General features: G+C 35.7%; 1 protein-coding gene across 29 annotated transcripts in view; it reads left to right on the plus strand.

Moving 5' to 3' along the window:
- ADD3 (adducin 3) overlaps positions 1 to 15,030 on the plus strand; it is a 132,287-nt gene that overhangs the window by 78,856 nt on the left and 38,401 nt on the right. For 10 of the 29 annotated variants that reach the window (XR_014826207.1, XR_014826208.1, XR_014826209.1 and 7 more), the window contains exon 2: positions 1,207 to 1,350. The exons of 17 other annotated variants lie outside the window; for them this stretch is intronic. The gene's annotated coding sequence lies outside the window, so the exon portion shown is untranslated. The remainder of the gene's footprint in view (positions 1 to 1,206; positions 1,351 to 15,030) is intronic. 2 more of the 29 variants (XM_084994230.1, XM_084994240.1) reach the window with 1 other exon arrangement.

A 15,030-nucleotide genomic window follows, 5' to 3' on the forward strand; every position in this document is an offset into this window, starting at 1 on the left:
GTTAACCACTGCGCCACTACAGGAACTCCCTCAATTTTTTTAATATATATATATATTTTATCTCATGACCCAATACACACACTATATACATAACAGTTAATCCCTAAAATTATATTTTAACAGCACAGAAAACACACTGCTATATTTTCTGTGTTGATTCATTAAAAAAAAAAATGTTAGTTTCACAGACTTTGTAAAACTTATAGTTACCAAAGGAGACAGGTTGTGGGGGGGAGGGGTGGGCTGGGGTTTGGGATGGAAATGTTGTAAAATTGGGTTGTGATGATGGTTGTACAGCTATAAATATAATAAAATTCATTGAGTTTAAAAAATGTTGGTTTCAATCCACTGAGCTAGATGATCTCTACTATCCCTTTGAACTCTAGGATAATACAATTACTCTTAGACTTTTATAGCTGCTCCAGAGCAAAGCTTGTCAACTAGTTTGATGTTAAATATTGAAATTAGAAGATTTACTACATAGATTTTTGGGGGGAACTTTTCTAGGAAGTCAATATTTAATATCTATAACAATACTCTATCTTACTTACTCTTGTGATAATTATGTAATATAGAGAAAATGTGGGTTTTTTTCACATAGCCCTATTATGTAGCTGCACCTCAATCACCACCTCTTTACTCCAGTATGCTATACAAATTTTATTCATGTATTGGTGAAAACACACATTACTGTGACATGAAGAAGTCCTTTCTAGAGAATTAAATTGTGTGTTGTGTAGGTTAGGTATAGAGTATCAAATTACCCTTGATAAGACCCCATCCTTGTCTTCTTCATCAGAGTTTTCCCAGGGCTTTGCAGAAGTTCCCTTCCCTACTTTAATGTATTTCTAAAATGTATTAATTTTATAACTCAAAAAATGGACATGGTAAAAAGACGAAACAACGCAATGGGCATATGACAAAATGTCTCTTTCTCACCCTAATCTCTGAGCCCTACTCCCAAGGGTGGGGCTAGGGGTGGGGGTTCTCTCTTTTTCTAGAAAATTTCTATCGATATGAGTGTACATCTTTTTTAAAAAGTACAAATAAAATTATACTCTGCATACCATTATATATCTCCCTCATTCTTTTTAGTGGTCATATGGTACTTAAATGTGTGGATGGGTATACTATAGTATATGTAATCATTTACCTTTTGAGAGATATCTGGATTATTTTCAAGTTGTTCCCTTTCTGCACTATCAGGTAGACTTAGGCTATCGGCTTCTCTCCTACTTCCCTTTTGGGACAGAATCCAGAACACAGGTGCTATTGGAAAGGAGTGGTAGTGCTGTGTGGAGATGGAAGAACCCCTCACCTACTTCTCTTCCTCTGGCTAGAACACCAAAGGTAGGCCCCACTGCCCCAGCCAGTCATGAGTGGGTTAGACTGCCCTGGGAGTCCATTTTCCAGCAGGTTAATGAAATAACAGTGGGATCAAAGTCTGGTAACTGGAGTGTGAGATTGTGGGCAGGTCATTTAACCTCCTTGATCATCCATCAGTTTTACCATCTAAAAAACGAGAGGTCAGAATAGATGAATTTTAATGTCTCTTACAACTGTAATAATATAGCTTTGACTTAAGCTATATAATGCAAATTATATGAAGTTTCTGTTACTTAAATTAAAAACATACTTTGTGTATATTGTGTGGTCTGTAATTTATTTGACCTGCCATATGGCGTAAGCTATTTGAAAGTTTAGCAGTGTTTTTAAAAAGAGAAGCTGAATGTTATATTTTATATAAACTCTCCTTTTCTAAAAAATCACTTTGAAAAGTGTAAAACCCATTTGAAATAAAAGCAAATCCTTTTATCAAGCTTGAATACTTATGAAGAAGATTCTGAGTGAGGCGATATTTGTTTTTAAAATGGATCCTTGTAATTTTCAATGAACCCAGCCATTCAAAGTTATCCTAAGGGCCTTGAAACTTGGCTTCAGTCCCCTTGTTTAAATTATTTTTACTTTCTAGCCTTCTAATCCATCTCCTTGTTTCACTGAATGCTAAAATTGATGTTACTTGGAGTTCCCATTGTGGCTCAGCGGTTACAAACCCAGCTAGTATCCATGAGGATGCGTGTTTGGTCCCTGGCCTCACTCAGTGGGTTAATGATCCTGTTGTTGCTGCGAGCTGTGGCGTAGGTCGCAGATGTAGCTTGGATCCCACAGATCTGGCTTGGGTGTTGCTGTGACTGTGGCTGTGGCATAGGCCAGCAGCTACAGCTCTGATTCAACTCCTAGCCTGGGAACGTCCATATGACACAGGTAAGGCCCTAAAAGGCAAAAAAGGAAAAAAAAAAAGAAAAAAAAATTTAAAAGGAGTTCCCATCGTGGCGCAGAGGAAGCGAATCTGACTAAGAACCATGAGGTTGTGGGTTCAATCCCTGGCCTCACTAGTGGGTTAAGGATCCAGCGGCATTGCCGTGAGCTGTGGTGTAGATCGCAGACTCGGCTCAGGTCTGGCATTGCTGTGGCTGTGGCATAGGCCAGCAGCTACAGCTCCAATAAGACCCCTAGCCTGGGAACCTCCATATGCCGGGGGTTCGGCACTAAGAAGGCAAAAGACTAAATTAATTAATTAATTTTTAAAAATCAATGTTACTTGACATAGCTAAAGTTTTCTGATTTGGTGCTGAGGAAATAGCCTTTGAGGTGAACTGTATGCTATCATCCTGCCAGCAAAGTTATCAAGTTACATAGCAAAGTTATAAAGTAACAGAAGCAAGAATTTTTGCTGCATCACACTAGGATGTTTAGCATTGCCTGTTTCACAATTTTACTCTTATAATTCTGTCAAATGACAGCTGTCTTGAAAGCAGAATGGACTAAGAATGTCATCGTTTGATTTGTATCATTATAACAGGAAGATAAAAAGACATTTTCTTGGCCTGGAGGTAGGGGAGTCTGTGTGTGTTTGTGTCCTGGTGACCCTCGCTTCTGTAGCAGAGAACTTGACATGCCTTGAATAAGTATTCTTCCCTAAAACCTGAGATTATTTGTGATCCAAATAATGCTAGTATTCCATGTTAATTTTCATATCAATTGTTAGACATAGTTCATTTTAGCAAAATGTGTTGAGGACATTGTAGAAGCCAAGCACTGCATTAAATGGTGGGAGTACCTAGAGGGCAGAGACAGTCTTGCTGGAATCTACTAAAATTACAACTGTTCTTATTCACGCCATTGTTGGAGTTTTCCAAATCCATTGGTAAGTAGAACTGGGCAGAAAAATTTCCTCAAATTTGAGTCTGAGAAAATAGATGAAAAGAAAGTATATTTTCAATGTTTAAAAAGGAGTATTCATGCTGTTAGGGCAGCATCAGTTACTGTGGAGGCATACTCTTCTGTGTGCGGATCTGTGAGTGACAACCATTTCTAACTAATTAATTTCTAAACAAAATAAACAAATTTGTGATGCTTGGATTGATTGAGCCCTGATTTTTGCCTACAATTGCAGTTAGTGTACCTTGTGTAGTATAATGGCTTAAACAATTGCTTGGATGAAACTAACCTTGAAAATTGTCAAGCTCTGTCTTGAGGACACATCCCAATATCTTCTTTGTCAAGTTACCTTATCCACTGTTGCATTTACGACTAAGGAAATTCTCCAGAGTTAGAAATATACAGGATACTGCTGCCTACAGGATGTTGAACAAACTTTGTCTAAAACATTTGAAACTATTTTAGAAAAACCGTTCTATGATAGCAAAATCAGTCAAATAGATGGTAGTTTGAGCTGAAGCAGAAAGCCGTTTTAAACAAGAGAGAGAAGAAAAAGTCTAATCATTAGTCTTTTATGTATGCACTCTCAGAAGGGACTGCTCTTTCTCTTTTAGAGCCTAGCTTTTGGCTAGGGTCCTGTGACACACAGTGGGAATTCACTTCCTATCAGGAAACGCTGTTTTTCAATGTATTATCTTGTTGAGACAACCACAGTGGACAATAGGCTATTAATGTATTAGAACAACAAGTGTCATAACTAAGCCAATATTTGCTTTGTTTTGAGTGTTGCCCTAAAAAAAAAAAAAAAAAAAAGAAAAGAAAAGAAAAAGAAAAACTTTGGCTGAGCTTCAGAATACATTTGGCTATCAGTAACTGCTGGGTACAAAAGCCCTGACAGTTGAAAAGAACAAAGAAGAAAAAAAGTGCTTGAATAATGGTGATGAACTTTTGAAGGTTTACTCTTCTGACTCCCTATCCACAGAGAGAGAAGAATAAATTATAGGATTTCAAATATATCTTTCAGGTATGAAAATGTCCACTTAAAACCCTGTTTTGAATTTTAGAAGCTATACCAAGAAACTGGTATAAAGAAGAAAGCTTTCAGTTCAGGTTCACGTGAAAATTATCAGAATCTTTTAACTCCATTCAGGGAGTGGTTAGTTAATATCAAGTCACTACTATAATAACATAAAAAAGACTGTAATAAAATTTCAGATTTGGGAGGTAAGGCCAGAAGTCATCTAGTTCAAACCACCTCATTTTATAATTTATGCCTTACTTCTTAATTGAAATCTTCCCTTATGGTCTTAATCCAGAATTCTATTTATCAGCAATCCTCAACAACTCTTGTATATCTTATATTTATCTTTCATTTGGCATTTATCATAAATTGGTTTTTACTGTCAAGTTACCTCTGCATGTAGTCAATAGAGAATTTTAGTTCTCTATAATTAAACTGGAGAGTTTAAGGATAGGACCTAGGTCTGTGCTTTATATCTCTTTATACCCTTTCCCTAACAGCTGAATTACTGTTTATTGATTGATTGGATAAGTAGTTTTTGGTTATTTTAAGATAACATTTTGTAGCATTATTTGTACTGGTCTCACAACAGAACAGTAGGTATAGATTTTTTTTTTAATGGCTCTTTTTATGGTTCTTTTTATACCTTCACATTTTTTGTGATTAGTTTTTAGTCTGCTTACATTTCATACACAAGTTACAATATTCATTATCTCAGCCATCTTGGGTACCTGGCCAGATCAAATCATGATTAGCCCAGTTTTCAAGAGTTACTCTAGATTCTCTGCCCTAGTTTCCTCTAAGACTGGAGAATGGAATATTATGAGTCAGTAGTCCTGCTTGCCTCACTCAGTTTAATAAACCCTTATTGAGTATCTGTACGTGGACAATAAAGAAAGGAAAAAGATGTTGACCCAGTTACTGGGGCAGACAGACCTACTCAAATAATTTAAAACAACACAAATTATGACAGAGTGCTTTGGGAACACTAAGGGGAGAAAAAGGCTAATGCTGGTGGAGAGGATTGGAGAAGCCATCATGGAGGGAGTTGGTTTTTTGAGTATGACTTCAAAGTTTGGATTAAGATTTGAATTGATAGGGTTATGGAAGGGAAAACGGTCCAAGTGTGTGAGAAATAATGTGAGTAAAGCATCAGTCAAGGTAATGGCTTTTGTTTGGGAGTCATCATTTTCTGCTGAGTGTGTGGGAGATCCTTAAAGGCTTCTGCATCCTATTTTCAGAGCCTGAATTTTAGAAACCACCTTCCATCCAAGCCTGATTCCTAATAATTTTTTTTAAAGATGGGATTCCAGGATGCTTTAAAAACAAACAAATGAACAAAAAAACCCTAAGTGAACAACTAAGAAAATTGTGTGTTTGGAAAATTATAGTAGGTAGCTTTGTGTTTCTCACTTGTAACCATGAACCCGAAAGATTGTAGTATCCATATTAACTTTTAGATGTTTAAAGTAACACTTTACAATTCTATAAAGCCCTTCCTGGACAGTAGAGATAAAAAGTAGATGTAAAATATTTACCAAACTTTGGAGAGCTACTTAAGTTGCTAAGCTCCATGAAGATTGCTTTTTATGTGACAATAAAGTACTTGATGTAGGCTTTAGGTCCAGCTAAATAGGCACCATAGAACTAAGCTGTGAGTCTAGTCTTTGTGAGCCTCAGAAAAACAAAAATTCTACTCCAAGCCTGAATTTAAAATACAGCAAGGAATTTAAGTGGACCTTTCAGGCTTGCATGAATGGGCACAAAAAGCTGAGTCATAAAGTTTACTGTAGTGAATTACCATAAAAGCTTGAAACAGAAGTGTTCTTATTATTTTAAAATGGTATAAATGACTGTAAGGTCTTATGAAAGCACAGACCAAAAAAATCTGTTTGTGTGTTTTTAACCCTGAATGCATACCTACAAACCCCTTAATAAAATCAAGAAACTTGGTGCTTGAGGCATTTAGGTAGTTTTTCTTTTTCATGAAAGCTAACATTTTATTTAATGTACATTAGCTTTTGAAATTTATTGCTGAAACTTTTAAAGAAATTTTTTAATGTTCATATTTTAAATATTTTCTTATCTTTATAGATGATATGACCCATATTCTGTGTATCATATGCTGCTCTAGATAAGGTGAAAAGTCTTGAGTAAGATAAATTGAGGGACTTGGGCAAGTCACATCTCTCTTGGGACCTGTTTCTTCATATGGGGAAGAGAGGGGGTAATACTACATGTAATAATTAATATCTTATATCCTATTAAGCTGTAATACCTTAAATTCTAAAGTTGCTATTCCTCTTTCAGTTTTATTTAGATAATTAAAACTGATATTATCAGGGCAGGCAGTATTTATTTCTTGGGAGAGTTGTTATTTGGATTTATCAATGTTTTGTTTCTCTATTATCCTTACAAGTGTATTCTTCAGCCTATTGTTTTTGATAAACTTTCCTCCATAAATTAAATGATGAGTTAATTTAAGGCTTCCTCTTGTCCCCTGAATTTAACATTAGACTTTTTAGATCTTCTTTCAGATTTTTTTTTAAATTTTTTATTAAGACTTCAGTTGATAGCTGTGTATTAGAGGCTTGGATTGTTATCTCTTTATCTTCATATTGTCTCCTGTCTCCTCACTGTTTATGTCAGAAGAGAATTTCAATTTCTTTTCTTTTATATGAGTTAATTGTCATAAAATATCAAAATGTGTGCACACATTTTCAAGATTCTTATTCACATTAACTAGGTTGACTTTTCAAGGTTTAGTCTTATTTTATACCAGGTCAGAGCCTAGACTTCTTCAAGTGAATTGACAAGCCTGTATGGCAATAAATGTTCAGCACAGTTGTAGATGAAATAATGGGATATGTATAATCTCAATATTAGGCTCCAGAGGACTCCTCTCACCTCTTTCTAAAGCTCACAATTGTAGTTTAGCTTATACGTTGTAGAAGATTAGATTTTGTGAATGATCAGGGCAGTTTACTTATTTATTAATGATTTAGTAATCAAATTCCTGAGGGTCATACCTTGTACTTCATGCTTTTATGTTTTATGTTTCATTGTAAGAAAAATACAGTCTATGCAAACATATTTGTCAAAGAGTTCGTTCACATTAGAGGGGGGACTTAGCTTTGGGGCTGAATGAGGAAAGAATTGGAAACATTTACAAAGGTATAAACTTGAAATGACACAGAATTTGAAAACATCACTGGGGACTAGGGGTAGTAGAAGGTAGAGCTACAATATAGTGGCTAAGAAAACAGGTTCTGGAGCAAGTTGCCTTGAATTTATATCTCAGCCGCATGCATATTTGTGTGTGACCTTGGATAGGTAAGTTCTATATGCTGTTTCTTTGTAAAATGAATACGATAATAGCACCTACCTGTCTGGCCATTGCTGACTACTGGCCATTACCTTTCTCTCCTTATAAAAACATACTTTCATCGAAGATTGTGTTTCTAAATCTTTCGCTGTAATTAGTTTAATGAGAAAAACATGAAAGCTAAATTACTAACATGGATGGTGTCAGGTAACAGAACTAGAGTGGCTGAATGCCTGACAAAGATTTGGGATCTAGGCAGACATTTGTATACAGGGCAGATTCCTAGCAACAAGCAAGAACCCAGGTGTACAGACTGTCTGTATAAGGGAGGTTGGACAGTAGGTTTCAAATCCTGGCCTGTAGATAGGTCATGGGGACAGGGTCTTTTGGCATAGGGACAGAGTGTTTCAACAAAGGGTAGTAAATGATAAGAGTCTAGATGGGGAATTAATGCCAAGGAGGTGGTCTGCATGGCATAAGAAACCCCCTACTATAAGCCAGGGTGTGAGCTCTCAGGTGACCTCAGGGAAAAGTAGAAACTGATAAGGGTCTAAGACTGAGACCTTGGAAAGAGAATTCAGGCCATGGATCTTCCGTTTTGAAAGTATTTGGAGATGCCTGATAGAAAAACAGGAAAGGGATTTAAGCTGCTTTAGAGAGAGTGGAATGGCTAAGAGGTTAACAGAGTTTGATTACTAACAATCAGATAAAAGCATTGCTAAAGTGAAAGTCAAACATCAGAATGGGAGCAGCAGCAGCAAGACTAACTTGATGCTGAGTTGCCAAACTAGTTTTTTAAGGTTTCTAATAATCCTGGGGCCCAGAACCTACCGAATCTGCAGGTTAAGGTTTAATGGTCCCTAATGTGGGGAGAAGGGCAGAAATGCAGCTCATGTGTACACATGGTAAGAAATCTGATAAGCTGAGCAAGTGGCTTTTTAAATCTGCCTTTGCTTGAATAAAAAGACATTCCATCAGACTGGAATATTTTGTAATTTGATAAGTACTTTAACAGTGTTTCAGCTATGATGGAACAGCAGAGTCCACTGTATCTTTAATTTGCAGATGATGTTCATTGTGCATCTTCATGGGAGTTTTACAAAGAAATTTCTGTTCAGAATCTGATATGACAAGAACATTCATATCTTCTTGGTTCAGATTTTCTTGGAAACACTGTTTCTTGGTCTAAAACATAAGTTTGCAAAAGTCATGCCATTGTGGAAGACATCCATCCTGCATCGCCCTTAGTATGTATATCAAATGGTATATCAAATGTCATTTAGGTTGCTATTTTGATTTCTGTAATTCCTAACGAGCTGACTTTGATTTTGCAAAGATGTGTTATCTGTTCACACTGTTGTGATGATAAAATGCCTCCTAAAATAGTTATTATTAGAATGGTAATTCTATTGGAATAGTATGTATATTAGTTTTCTAGGGCTACCATAACAAAGTACCATGAAATGAGTGGCTGAAAACAGCAGGAATCCATTCTCACTGCAATTCTTGAGTCCAGAAGTCCAAAATCAGGGTGTCAGCAGGGTTGGTTTCTTCTGGCGGCTCTAAGGGAAATTCTGTTTTGTGCCTTACTCCTAACTTCTGGTAGTTGCTTGCTAGCAGCTTTGGTGTTCTTAGGCGTGTAGCTCTATCAGTTCAGTCTGTGCCTTCATCATCATGTGACTTTTTCCCCCTTTGTGTCTCTGTGTCCACATCTCTCTTACTTTTCTCTTGTAAAGACACTAGTCATTGGATTTAGGGCCTGCCACAGTCCAGTATGATCTCATCTTAATTTGATTACAAATTAAGACCGTGTTTTCAAATAAGGTCACCTTCTGAGATAATGACATGAATTTTAGGGGACACTATTCAATGTAGTACAGTATGTAATATTGGACTTTAAAGGATGATTCATTTGAAAAAACTTGCTTCACAAAAATAGGTTTTTTTATTATAAAAACAGATTTTCACGGTTGATAAACATCTCTTCTCATGAACTTCTACTTAAAACCATTATAAGAGTTCTAAATGGCAGGTTATGACCAGTTTTTTTTTTTTAAAGCTATTTCCAAGTGCTATTACTTATGCTTAATAAATTATATTTTCATGACTCTATATTAGACTTTACATTAAAAAAGATGAAGTTATGATGATCTTGAAATCTTCCTTACTCAAAATCTGGAGGCAAGAACTACTTCAAATCAGACTTCTTTGCAGTAACTATGTATGGAGTTACTTACAGCTTTTGGATTGACTTTTGCAGCTGTATTTTATAAGTTATGGCCATAAAAGCCAAAAATCTTTAGTTGGGGTACTTGAAATAGTAGATCAAAATGAACTCTTGGGGTTGACTCATACCTTGTATTCTTTAACATCTTGTATGTTTTCCTCCAATTTTAATGTGAGGAAACTTGCCTCCTATTTTTTTGTGCCAGCCTCCCTCCTGTCCCTCACTGGTCACAATAACCACATTGGGAATAGACTGTTAGAAGTTCCATCCCCAAATCAACTTTCTGGACCAGGCTTTTGGTAAATGTTTTGTGTTGCAAACTCTGAACTCTTTTTTTTAAATAATGAGCTTTTATATGATCATTTACATTTCTTTATTTTTTATTTATTTTTATTTTTTATTTTTTTGTCTTTTTGCTATTTCTTTGGGCCGCTCCCGCGGCATATGGAGGTTCCCAGGCTAGGGGTCGAATCGGAGCTGTAGCCACTGGCCTACGCCAGAGCCACAGCAACGCCAGAGCCACAGCAACGCGGGATCCGAGCCGCGTCTGCAACCTACACCACAGCTCACGGCAACGCCAGATCATTAACCCACTGAGCAAGGGCAGGGACCGAACCCACAACTTCATGGTTCCTAGTCGGATTCGTCAACCACTACGCCACGACAGGAACTCCTACATTTCTTTAGAATGAAGAACTAGAATTTCTTGAGTTCACAATTTTTGAAAAATAAGTAGGTGTAAGATTGGAATTTAGGAGAGTTAAGTTTTCTATATTACTTGTATTCTGATACTCACTTTGGAAAAAGTTTCTTGAGGTTTCAGTGTAGATATACAGTAATAGGTAAGAGTGAATTTTCCTCAAACATTACTCTCAAGCAAATGTCAAAAGCAGTAGCTTTAAATTTTTCAAGCTCAGGACTGCACAAATAATTAAAAAGAAAAAAACTTTTTTCCAGGACTACTAAATAGTAAAAAGCCAAAGATTTAAGGTATCTCCAGAAATTGAGAGTAATGACTCTTTCTTTAAAAATCATAATCTCCAGTGATTCCACTTTTAAAAACCTCTCATTTATCATGAGCTGTCAAGTTCTGGATAGTTTCCTGGATCTCAATTTAAAAATTTTCACTGATACCAGGGGACTTAATAACAGAAACTTAATGTCTGAGAAGCACATTTGAGTAATCAATTCACTAGTCTCTGTCAACTTTCTCTTAGGAAAAAAATCCATGTTTGGTTTTTTTCCCAACCGCTTCCCAGTACAAACTCCATGTTGAAGACAAATGGTGGCTGAGGGAATATATACAGAACATTCATCATATTTTGTAGAAAGGATGGTAAAGGCACTGAGGCCATGTGTTTTGGATTCTGCAAGATACTTGAGGGATTGTCCCTCTCTGGTTGATTGTTTTATTCATCATTTTATATGACTATATATTTATTTAAAAATCAGTTTTGTGTTTGCTTTTCCAAATGATTCATGTTGGGAACAATTTGAGCTAAGTCTAGAAAGTTATTGAATTTAGGCTTCAAGAATACACACTTTTCTGAACTGTTCACACATGTTTTCATGTTTCTAACTCTGTCCCTTGCATGGCCATTTTAATTGGTAAATTTGACCTATTTATAATGAGAGTGTTTTTTTCAAGTTATCGATGAACATTATTTCCACTCTTCCCAGTGTCTAAGCGAGTGACTCCTCTTCTCCCCAAACCTACTCTTCAAATACAGAAGTCTAGCTCACTGTTCCTTGCAACCAGTAATGTTGACCAATAAAATATTCTTTGTCAAGTATTGGTACTTAAGTGGAAAGGAGGTTAGATTTATCCTCTGCTTTGTCAAGCAGTGACTACCTTTATTCTTTGGATCACTCTGCTCCATATGACCTAGCAAGCACCTACTTGATATTTCGTACTTATTTGTCTGCATTTATATTTTTTGAACAGCTGTGTTTTATAGTTACATATAACTACTATTATATGCCAGTTGTAGAAGCACAGAATGTATTTTTCATGTTTGCTAAAATAGCTTATCTTAGTTAGCAGTATTACTTTTATTTATAAAACAAAGTTTGGAACTGAAATACTCTTGTAGGTATACCTTCCAGATGATCCTTTATCTGTTTTTTAATAAATGCTGAGCCAGCTATCCAATTCCACTAAGAATAGGTCCCTTTGAAACATAAAGGGTTGTTGTTACTGTTATTATCTTATTGTTGGCATTTTTTTCTTGCTTAAGTAGGATTTTTTAATTGAAGTATAGTTGATTTATAATATAATATTAATTTCAGGTGTACAACATAGTGATTCAGTATTTCTACAGATTATATTCCATTAAGTTACAGGATAATGGCTATAATTCTCTATGCTATACAATATATCCTTGTTGCTTATCTAATTTGTACGTAATAATTTGTATCTCTTAATCTCATGCCCCTAATATGCCCCTCTCCTCTTCAGTAACCACTAGTGTGTTTTCTATATGAGTCAGTTTCTGTTTTGCATATACATTAATTTATAAATTTTTTAGATTCTATGTATAAGTGACATCATACGATATTTACCTTTCTCTGTATGACATATTTCACTATAAAATTCTCTAGGTCTATATTGCTGCAAATGGCAGAATTTCATTTTTTTCTTATGGCTGAGTAATATTTCAGTATAATACATATATATATATATACACACAAAGACACACACACACCACATCTTCTTTATTCATTTATCTATTGATGGGCACTTGGATTGTTTCCATATCTTGGCTATTGTTAAATAGTGCTATTATAAACATTGGAATGCAAGTATCTTTTTGAATTAATGATTTCATTTTTTCTGGATATATATCCAGTAATGGAATTGCTTGATCATATGGTATTGTATTTTTAGTTTTTTGAGTTAAGTTGGATTTTTAACTAAGCCCCAAATTAATATCATTTACTAATTGACTATAGATTCATTATTTCATAGGTGTTTATATTGAAGCTTAGAATTTATAGTCTTATTTTAAAGATATGCTCAACAGAAGTCATTTCAAAAGAACAAAAAGGAATTCAGAAATTTAAGAATGATTTGGGTCAATTTTATGATTCCAGCAATAGGCCAGAGAAAGTTAAATTTCTTCATATGTACCAGTTTGATAGCCATACAAGACTTTTTTTATTATATTGCTTTGAGAATATTTATCATTTGAATATTTGTGAATATTGTGATCCTATAATATATTTTCAGGTGCCCCAATAAAGATGGTAATTAAATTTGTAACAGCTGTATATACTTCCAGGAAATGATATTGAGCCATTCCATCTTTTTTGATCAGTTCTTCCACACCCAATTAAGATCTATAACCATGAATATTTTCTTATTTGGTGAAGAACATTTGGTAATCTGAGGCATATTTTTTTTTCTACTTTTTTAAGGCCGCACAAATAGCATGTGGAAGTTCCCAGGCTAGGGGTCAAATCAGAGGTGCAGCTGCCAGTCTACACCACAGCCACAGCAACATGGGATCTGAGCCACCTTGGCAACCTACACCACAGCTCACGGCAACACTGGATCTTTAACCCACTGAGTGGGGCCAGGGATCGAACCCACATCTTCATGAATACTAGTTGGATTCACTTCCGCTTTGTCACAATGGGAACTCCCTGAGGCAAATTATTAAACCTCAGTTTCTTCATCTATATAGTAGGGTTACTGCCAATGTAATCTTTTTCCAAGGGTTGATTTGTTTCATTATAAATAGCTAAAGGCCTTCAACTCTTTCAAAATGATGCTAAAGTAACTTTAGAGATAAAAATGTAAACTCGAACGCAATTTATTATTACCCAGGGCACAGTCAATGTCATTCTGCTATAGCAGTCATCTGTTAGGGTAACAGTTACAACTTCCAAAATACTGATCCTTGCCCATGTGGTAGTGTTTTCAGATGGACTTGAGCCAGTTTAAGGGCTCTTACCCTGCATGTAGTTCCTCTTTGGAACTCAAAATTGTATGGACTGTTTCATGATATCTTATGATACTATTCATCTTTGCCTACCTCATTGTGCTTCTTGTCCATCTCCTAATACCCCTTGTCCTTATGTATCTTATTTATCTGGTTTGCTAAGTACTGATAGGAAAGAAAACCAAGTATATAGAGTGACAAATATGAGGAAGCAATACTGTGCTGCAGAAAGAGATAGGAGAACTTAGATCACCCTGATGATGTTAAGGGTGTGATCTTAAGCATATCTCTGTATGAAGACCTCTCTCCTTGGTAATCTAGAAAACAAGAGATTTGGACTGGTTGTTCTCTCAATTTTTATTTCCAAGTCTTAAAAGAATTTAAGTGAAAAGGCAGATCCTTAACTTACCAGGAATATGTTAATAGATACTTCTTAATCTTTAAAAATCTATTTGCTTAAAGAAAATGTGTTCTTTAGGTATTGGAGTCAAGCAAACCACTGCTATAGAACTGCTTCATTTTACATCTACTTTCTGTGCATGCTAGACAGACAGTCATAACATTGTATCCATTTACAAGTACTAGAATGTTTAGCCATTCCATGTAGCCTGTTCTTCTCAGTCAATAGTATTTATAAAATACCTACATAAACTGTGTATGGTAGGCCTTGTTTTTTTCTTATACTTCATTGAAGGAGTAAATTTTGACCATGGTACAATCTGTGAATGATATGAAATGCTAATAAATGTCACTGTGATGAATATATTGAGTATTGTAACTTTAGAAAAATCACTCAACACTTCTGAGTTTCCTGTCATCTATAAAATGTCTGAAATATTCCAAGAGAGCTCTCATAGAATCAGTAGCAATAAGATTCTAGTGCTTTGCGGGATAATTAAATCCTCTCCCATTTGGACACTTAGAAAGTGCCATCTGTGTTACTCAATGCCATTTTTTTTTCTTTTTCTTTTTTTTAAACTTTTATCTACCTCTAGTTCAGTTTTCCAGATCTGTCAATTTCCATGTCAGTTGTATATAAAATTTTGGCTAGCAGTTGAAAGTAGTTCATGTATTTTATAGTTTAAAATAAAGTTTCAGAAGTTCCCGTCATGGCGCAGTGGAAGCGAATCTGACTAGGAACCATGAGCTTGTGAGTTCACTCCCTGGCCTCACTCATTGGGTTAAGGATCTGTCATTGCCGTGAGCTGTGGTATAGGTTACAGATGCAGCTCTGGCATAGTCTGGCAGCTGTAGCTCCAACTGGACCCCTAGCCTGGGAACCTCCATATGC

This window comes from Sus scrofa, chromosome 14 (assembly GCF_054392235.1).
Source record: "Sus scrofa isolate SSC_HxYL_T2T_F1_AM1 chromosome 14, Sscrofa_HxYL_maternal_Yorkshire_Landrace_v2.0, whole genome shotgun sequence".
In the NCBI taxonomy this organism is placed as follows: domain Eukaryota; kingdom Metazoa; phylum Chordata; class Mammalia; order Artiodactyla; family Suidae; genus Sus; species Sus scrofa.